The 9,257-nt window shown below is 42.8% G+C and overlaps 1 pseudogene; it reads left to right on the top strand.

Moving 5' to 3' along the window:
• Positions 1 to 8,168: 8,168 nt before the first annotated feature.
• Positions 8,169 to 8,846, top strand: LOC105539513 (annotated as a pseudogene).
• The last annotated feature ends 411 nt before the right edge of the window (positions 8,847 to 9,257 follow it).

Below are 9,257 nucleotides of genomic sequence, written 5' to 3'. Positions count from 1 at the left end.
ATTGGAATAGTTTCAGAAGGAATAGTACCAGCTCCTCTTTGTACCTCTGGTAGAATTTGGCTGTGAATCTGTCTGGTCCTGGATTTTTTTTGGTTGGTAGGCTATTAATTATTGCCTGAATTTCAGAGCCTGTTATTGGTCTATTCAGGGATTCAACTTCTTCCTGGTTTAGTCTTGGGAGGGTGTATGTGTCCAGGGATTTATCCATTTCTTCTAGATTTTCTACTTTATTTGCATAGAGGTATTTATGGTATTCTCTGATGGTAGTTTGTATTTCTGTGGGATTGGTGGTGATATATATGATTTATCATTTTTTATTGCATCCATTTGATTCTTCTCTCTTTTCTTCTTTATTAGACTTGCTAGTGGTCTATTTTGTTGATCTTTTCAAAAAACCAGCTCCTGGATTCATTGATTTTTTGAAGGTTTTTTTTTTTGTGTCTCTATCTCCTTCAGTTCTGCTCTGATCTAAGTTGTTTCTTGCCTTCTGCTAGCCTCTGAATGCGTTTGCTCAAAGAGAAATATGGAGAGTTCTGTAGATGTCTACTAGGTCTGCATGGTGCAGAGCTGAAGTCAAGTCCTGGATATCCTTGTTAACTCCATCTCATTGATCTGTCTAATGTTGACAGTGGGGTGTTAACGTCTCCCATTATTATTGTGTGGGAGTCTAAGTCTCTTTGTAGGTCTCTAAGGACTTGCTTTATGAATCTGGGTGCTCCTGTATTTGGTGCACATATATTTAGGATAGTTAGCTCTTCTTGTTGAATTGATCCCTTCTTGTTGAATTGATCCCATTTACCATCATGTAATGGCCTTCTTTGTGTCTTTTTATCTTTGTTGGCTTAAAGTCTGTTTTATCAGAGACTAGGATTGCAACCCCTGCTGTTTTTGTTTTCCATTTGCTTGGTAGATCTTCCTCCATCTCTTTATTTTGAGCCTATGTGTGTCTGCACGTGTGATGGGTCTCCTGAATACAGCACAGATGGATCTTGACTCTATCCAATTTGCCAGTCTGTGTCTTTTAATTGGAGAATTTAGTCCATTTACATTTAAGGGTAATATTGTTATGTGTGAATTTGATCCTGTCATTATGATGTTAGCTGCTTATTTTGCTCATTAGTTGATGCAGTTTCTTCCTAGCATCGATGGTTTTTACAATTTGGCATGTTTTTGCAGTGGCTGGTACCAGTTGTTCCTTTCCATGTTTACTGCTTCCTTCAGGAGCTCTTGTAAGGCAGGCCTGGTGGTGACAAAGTCTCTCAGTATTTACTTGTTTGTAATGGATTTTATTTCTCCACTTATAAGCTTAGTTTGGCTGGATATGAAATTCTGGGTTGAAAATTCTTTTCTTTAAGAATGTTGAATATTGTTCCCACTCTCTTCTGGCTTGTAGAGTTTCTGCTGAGAGATCTGCTGTTAGTCTGATGGGCTTCCCTTTGTGGGTAACCCAGCCTTTCTCTCTGACTGCCCTTAACATTATTTCCCTCATTTCAACCTTGGTGAATCTGACAATTATGTGTCTTGGGGTTGCTCTTCTCGAGGAGTATCTTTGTGGTGTTTTCCATGTTTCCTGAATTTGAATGTTGGCCTGCCTTGCTAGGTTGGGGAAGTTCTCCTGGATAATATCCTGAAGAGTGTTTTCCAACTTGGTTCCATTCTCCCATCACTTTCAGGTACACCAATCAAATGTAGATTTGGTCTTTTCACATAGTACCATATTTCTTGGAGGCTTTGTTCATTTCTTTTTACTCTTTTTTCTCTAAACTTCTCTTCTAGCTTCATTTCATTCATTTGATCTTCAATCACTGATACCCTTTCTTCCACTTGATCAAATGGGCTACTGAAGCTTGTGCATGCATCACGTAGTTCTTGTGCCATGGTTTTCAGCTCCATCAGGTCATTTAACGTCTTCCCTATGCTGTTTATTCTAATTAGCCATTCATCTAATCTTTTATCAAGGTTTTTAGCTTCCTTGATGGGTTCGAACATCCTCCTTTAGCTCAGAGAAGTTTGTTATTACCGACCTTCTGAAGCCTACTTCTGTCAACTCATCAAAGTAATTCTCCATCCAGCTTTGTTCCATTGCTGGTGAGGAGCTGCATTCCTTTGGAGAAGAGGCACTCTGGTTTTTGGTTTCTCCCCATCTTTGTGGTTTTATCTACCTTTGGTCTTTGATGATGGTGACCTACAGATGGGGTTTTGGTGTGGATGTCCTTTTTGTTGACGTTGATACTATTCCTTTCTGTTTGTTTGTTTTCCTTTAACAGTCAGGACCCTCAGCTACAGGTCTGTTGGAGTTTGCTGGAGGTCCCCTCCAGACTCCATTGGCCTGGGTGTCACCAGTGGAGGCTGAAGAACAGCAAATATTGCAGAAGAGCAAATGTTGCTGCCTGATCCTTCCTCTGGAAGCTTCTTCTCAGAGGGGCACCCAGCTGTATGAGGTGTCAGTTGGCCCCTACTGGGAGGTGTCTCCCAGTTAGGCTACTCGGGAATCAGGGACCCACTTGAGGAGGCAGTCTGTCCGTTCTCAGATCTCAAACTCTGTGCTGGGAGAACCACTGCTCTCTTCAAAGCTTAGTTGGAAATGCAGAAATCACCTGTCTTCTGCGTCACTCATGCTGGGAGCTGTAGACTCAAGCTGTTGCTATTAGTACATCTTGGAATGATCCCCTGTAGCCAGAAAATTTTATTCTACTTCCCTGTTCTGCCACTCCTTTGGGGAAGACATCAAAACTTTCTGAACATCAGATTCCTTTTCCATAAAGTGGATATTATTTAATACTACCTTTCTCAGTATATTGTAAGGTCCAAATAAGATAATGTACACAATCATTTACTATGTTACCATGTTCATTGCATGTAACATATGTAAATAAGTTATTGTGTTTATAAGAATAAGAATAGGAGATACAGTGAAATTTGGGGACTTAAGGGGAAGGGTGAGAAGGGGCAAGGGTTAAAACACTACACATAGTGTGCAGGGTATACTGCTTAGGTGATTGGTGCACCAAAATCTCACAAAACACCACTAAAGAACTTACTCATAAAACCAAATATCACCTGTACTCCAATAGCCTATGGGGGAAAAAAAAAAAAAAAAAAAGACCAAGAATAGGAGACACCAGCGTTCGTATCCCTACCAAAAATGATCTCTCTCTCTCTTTCTCTATCTAGCCAGCTAGCTATCCTCAAAATCAAAATAGCCCTGAGATAGCTCAAGGGCCCATTAAACATTTAAAAATATGTAGCAACACAGTGGAGCAAAAACAAACAAACAAAATGGAGAACATCCACAAAGAAAGGATTGCTAGTGAGGTCAGCATATCTGAGACTATAGGAAATGGTTAGGAACAAAGAAGAAAGGCAGAGTATCAGTTATGCAGTGGAAACCACTATGGTCCCAGTGGCCTACTCTGAAGAAGACAACAGCATCACTTGCCACAAAGGTTAACAATAGTCATTCCCACTGGGGAACCTTTGAGAGAGAGATGCAGCTGCACAACCCTCCTCCCTCCGAGAAGCACTACTGCTGAACTGCTTTGAGAAAGGAGCCACCATCACTCTCAACCCCCATGTGCACTGATCCCCATGAGAACTTGGGCTCTGGGGCTGCACCTCACACACACACATCTCAGACTCTGAAGCCATCACCATAGCAAGCTAGTTTGTACTCCAGGCCCTGAAGCTAAGGTCTCTCCAGACACCAGTTCAACTGCCATAGAGAGCTAGTTCCACTGCAAGCCCAGAGCCCCTGTAATCCTGCCTATGCTCTCCTTCTTGGTCCCCTGACTGCTTCACAAGTATCATACTTCACATTCTGTTACTAATGAGGCAGTTGGGGTGCCTGTGCCCTGGGTGCCAGCGTCATTACCACTCCAGATCCCAGAGCCATAGTCTCTCCATACATACCTGTGCTGCAGGCCTCAGCTCCATGGCCACTCCATGGGTGCCACTCATCAAACACCAGTGCCACCACCACTACAAGCAAGCCACAAGACAGACTCAGTGTCAAGAGGGATTCATGCAGCCACAATTTCCCTAGTGGGAGAAAAAGAGATCCAGAAGACCTTAGCAGCCAACACCACCAGAGACCCCAGCAATCCTCACTGCCACTGCTGGCATCCACAGTATTCATCACTAAGGATTCCTGCAATTTTAATCAACACCAGCATCAGTTGACAGAGCTGCACAGAAACTATACCACTGTACTTTCAGTGATACCAGAACAGTTACCCTTCACTCAGAAAGCACCCTTGCACTCCCCTCCCTCCATAAGGGCAGGTCTTTCCACACCAGAATTAACCTGTAAAGTCTGAAAAAGGTGATTGCTCCATCAAATATGATGACATTAACATAAGAAAACAAGAAACATTTAAAAACCAAGGAAACATAACAATAACAAAGAATACGATAATTTCCTAGTATCTGGTCCCCCAAAGAAATGGATATATACAAACTGTGTGACAAAGAAATCAAAATAATTGTTTTAAAGAAGGTCAGCAGGCTGGGCACAGTAGCTCACGCCTGTAATCCCAGCACTTTGGGAGGCCAAGGTGGGTGGATCACCTGAGGTCAGGAGTTCAAGACCAGCCTAGCTAACATGGTGAAGCCCTGTCTCTACTAAAAAATACAAAAATCAGCTGGGCATGGTGGCAGGCACCTGTAGTCCCAGCTACTCAGGAGGCTGAGGCAGGAGAATCACTTGAACCTGGAAGGCAGAGTTTTCAGTGAGCTGAGATCGTACCACTGCACTCCAGCTTGGGTGATAGAATGAGACTGCGTCTCAAAAAAAAATAACAATAATAACAATAAATAAATAAATAAAACAGCTCAGCAGACTCCAAGAAAATACAGAGAAGCAATTCAGTAAAATCAGGAAAACAATAAATGACAAAATGAGAAATTTAATAGAAATTGAAATTGTTTTAAATTGTAGAGCTGAAATACACAATGAATAAAATAAAAAATACAATAAAAAGCATCAACAGCAAAATTGATCAAACAGAAGAAAGAATCTGTGAAATCGAAAACATACAATCAAATGAGAAAAAATAAATAAAAAGAATGAAAAAACATTACAGGATTCATGGGACAGCACCAAAAGAACAAATATTCAAATTATAAGTTTCTGAAGAAGAAGAGAGAGCCAAAGGAGCAGAAAGATTATTTAAAGAAATAAGAGTAAAAAACTTCCCAAATCTGGAAAAAGATATAAATATACAGATACAAGAAGGTTAAAGGTTTTGAATCAGATTAAATTCAAAAAGACCACATGAAGACATATATTCAATAGTCAAAAATCAAAGACAAAGGGAGCATCTTGAAAGCAGCAAGAGAGAATACGCAAAAAACTTGTAATGGAGTTCCAATAAGGCTAGCAACAGATTTCTCAGTAAAAACCTTGCAGACCAGAATGCAATGATATATTCAAAGTATTGAAGAAAAAACTGCCAGCCAAGAATACTTTATGCAGGAAATCTGCACTCCACCAATGAAGGAAAAATAAAGCTTTCCTAGACACAGAAAAGCTGAGGGAGTTTATCAGCACAAGGCTTGCCTTACAAGAAAGGTTAAAAGGAATTCTTTCCAATGAAATAAAAGGATGCTACTTAGTAAGACTATAACATTTGAAAGTACAAAACCCACTGGTAAATATAGATAATGATGGCTGACTAAAAGCATCCAGAACTTACCATCTTTACAGAGAAGGACTAAACAGTATTAGGTTGGTGCAAAAGTAAATGTGGTTTGAGGCATTAAAAGTAATGATAGAAAACTGCAATTACTTATGAACCAACCTAATAAATAATCACATATCAAATAAAGTGTCTAGAAGAGAATGCTGGAATCCAGCAGGGAAGCAACAGGGACTCTGAGGCACAAAAGCTCAAGATGGCAGCATAGAGAAAGAATCAAGGCAGCCAGGTCAATCAGCTCAGAGTCAGGAGGAAGTCCCCATTGTGGGGAAAGAGGTAACTGAAAAATCCATATTAGTCCACACTCCCACCAGAAATGCCTGAAGTTCTAACTGCAGAAAAGCTCCTAGACACTCACATGTCCTAAGCCTAGTCTGGAAAGCTGCCTGGAATCCACATGACTGCATTTGTTATAGGGAGAGAATTTGCGCAGGGGCCCACCCCTGGAACCCAGGCTGCTATAGTATGGTGCCATTTTGAGAGCAAATACAACAACAGACTATATCCTGCCATGGAGACCAATAGCTCCTGCATCTCTACAACACTGAGACCCCACCAATATCCCCCAACACCCACTCAAAGGGCTGCAGCATCATAGTGCTGGCTAGGCCCAGTGGCACAACCGCACTGCCAGCATCTGAGACCACACAACATCCCACACCCCAGGGAACACATGGTCGAACATGACAGGTATACTGGCTCAAGGACATAGAGAACCAAAGTGTGAGCTTCCCAGAGCCTGAGAGCAACCTTCCTGGACCTGCTGCCACCAACAGTAACCTCACTCCCCTCCAGCAGTTGGGCCATGAAACACCATACATACCACCCAAGGGCCCAGAGACTGACCTGCCCAACCCACTGAAGAAACCACCAGCTCCCAGCTACCCCACTCAGGAAACCAAACCAGTCCACTCACCCAACTACAGATATTGCCAGCATTTGTGTGCCCACCTGGGGGCCGAAGGAGGAACTGCCCAGCCAGCATTTACGCTCTGCTTGAGTGACCAAGGACCATCCCACTCAGGGCACTACATTGCCACTGCTGGTGCCTGTGCATCCAACCTGGGGCCCAAAGACCAGCCCACATGAAGCACGTAACCATCACCACCAGTGTCTGCACATTCAACCTGGGAACCTATGAACCAGCCCACTTGGAATATATGAAACTGCCAAAGCCTCGCCACAGCTTCCACAAATAACTACTCCCTAAGATGCCAAGGAGCTCACATATATCACTAATGTTAATGACAGCCAAAGTAATCATACAGAGACCACACTATAGTGTCCGCCCAAAATCAAAGCCAAAGCACCCTACCCAACTTACATTATAGATACTTCTATGGGGAAACATTTTTCCTTAATAAAGCTACTCCATAAAATTGAAAGAAATGTCAGTTACACCATATGTACAGATATCAATGTAAGGACACAAGAAACATGAAAAAGCAAGGAAATACAACACCTCCAAAGGAATGAAATAATTCTCCAGTAACAGACCCCCCATAAAAAGAAATCTATGAAATGCCTGGAAAGTAATTCAAAATAATGATTGTAAGGAAACACAGAGATACAAGAGAACACAGATAAACATTACAAATCAAGAAAACAACTCAGTATCTGAATGAGAAATTCAACAAAGAGATGCATATCATAAAAAAAAGAAGCAAACAGAAATCCTGGAACTGAATAACACAACGAATAAAAGCAAAACTACAATGGAGAGCTTCTAAGATAAACTAGATTAAGCAGAAGAAAATTTCTGAACTTGAAAACTGAGCTTTTGAAGTAACCCAGTCAGACGAAAAAAAAGGAAGAAAAGAAAAAAGAATGAAGATGTATAAGATACCAAAGCAAAAAAAAAAAAAAAAAAAAAAATCAAAATTTTAGAGTTCCAGAAGTATGAAAAAGTCAAAGAAAAATTATTTAATGAAATATTAACTGAAAACTTCCCAATTCTTGCCAGAGATACAGACATTCAGATACAGGAAACTCAACTATCCCTAAACACAGTCAATCCATAAATGTCCTCTCTGAGGCAGATTATAGTCAAACTGTCAAAAGTTAAAATCAAAGAGAGAATTCTAAACATAGGAAAAGTGTCAAGTCACATATAAGAAAATCCTCATTAGAATAACAGCAGATTGCACCAGGCAGAGTGGCTCATGCCTGTAATCCCAGCACTTTGGGAGGCTGAGGCAGGTGGATCACTTGAGGTCAGGAGTTCAAGACCAGCCTGGCCAACATGGTGAAAACCCGTTTCTACTAAAAATACAAAAATTAGCCAGGTGTGGTGGTGCACACCTGTAATCCCAGCTACTAGGGATTCTGAGGTAGGAGAATTGCTTGAACCTGGGTGGCGGAGGTTCCAGTGAGCTGAGATTGGGCCAAATAGTCTGTGGGCGGCCGGAAGTCCTGGAGTGCGGTGACCGGGCTGTGATCTAGCATAAGGGCGGAGCCCAGAAAGGGTGTGAGATGGGAGAAACTTCCTCCCCTGCCCCCACAATGCGGCATCCGCTGGTCCTGCTGCTGCTCCTCTCTGCCCTGGTGACTCCCTCCACTGCAGCCTCTATCCACGACGCTGATGCCCAAGAGAGCTCCTTGGGTCTTACAGGACTCCAGAGCCTACTCCAAGGCTTCAGCCGACTTTTCCTGAAAGATGACCTGCTTCAGGGCATAGACAGCTTCTCTGCCCCCATGGATTTCCGGGGCCTCCCTAGGAACTACTACCAAGAGGAGAACCAGGAGCACCAGCTGGGAAACAACACCCTCTCCAGCCACCTCCAGATTGACAAGGTGACCGACAAGACGGGAGAGGTGCTGATCTCCGAGAAGGTGGTGGCATCCATCCAGCCGGCGGAGGGGAGCTTCCAAGGTAACTGGAAGGTACCCAGGATGGAGGAGAAGGAGGCCCTGGTGTCCATCTGGAAGGCCATGGACAGCTTCCACACAGAGCTCCATCCCCGGATGGCCTTCTGGATCATGACGCTGCCACGGCGGAGGTCCCACCACAATGTCCTGGAGGGCGGCCGCTGGCTCAGTGAGAAGCCACACCACCTGCAGGCCGTCCAGGATGGGCTTAGTGAGGGGACCCACGAGGGCTTCCTAAAAGAGGGGACCCAGGGCTCCTCCCACTCCTGGCTGTACCCCTGAAAGACCCACTTACTGTACATCCCGGCAGCTATAGGGGTGGGGACCGGGAAGCATCTGACTGTAGCCCCCATCAGACCCCACCCGAAGCGCCATATGGAAATAAAGTTCTTTCTTACATCTAAAAAAATTTAAAAAATAAAACAATTGCCCCAACAGTTTATGCCTCACTGCCTGATTAGAAAGAGAGAAATGTATTTTATTACCTGCCTTTTATATAATTAAATAGTATCGCCTTTAGACAGCGGGGAAAAAAATGTAGGAGCTTTTTAGTTTTACATAATCCCATTTGTCTATTTTCGCTTTTGTTACTTGTACTTTGAAGTCATATCAAAAAATCATTTACTCACCAAGGTCATGAAGTTTTTCCCCTGTTTTCTTCTGATTGTTTTAGTTTCAGGTCTCACGTTAAAG

The sequence above is a fragment of the Mandrillus leucophaeus genome, unplaced genomic scaffold, assembly GCF_000951045.1.
Source record: "Mandrillus leucophaeus isolate KB7577 unplaced genomic scaffold, Mleu.le_1.0 Scaffold206, whole genome shotgun sequence".
In the NCBI taxonomy this organism is placed as follows: domain Eukaryota; kingdom Metazoa; phylum Chordata; class Mammalia; order Primates; family Cercopithecidae; genus Mandrillus; species Mandrillus leucophaeus.
The sequence above is the reverse complement of the archived record's forward strand: the minus strand, read 5'-3'. Positions and strand labels throughout refer to the sequence as shown.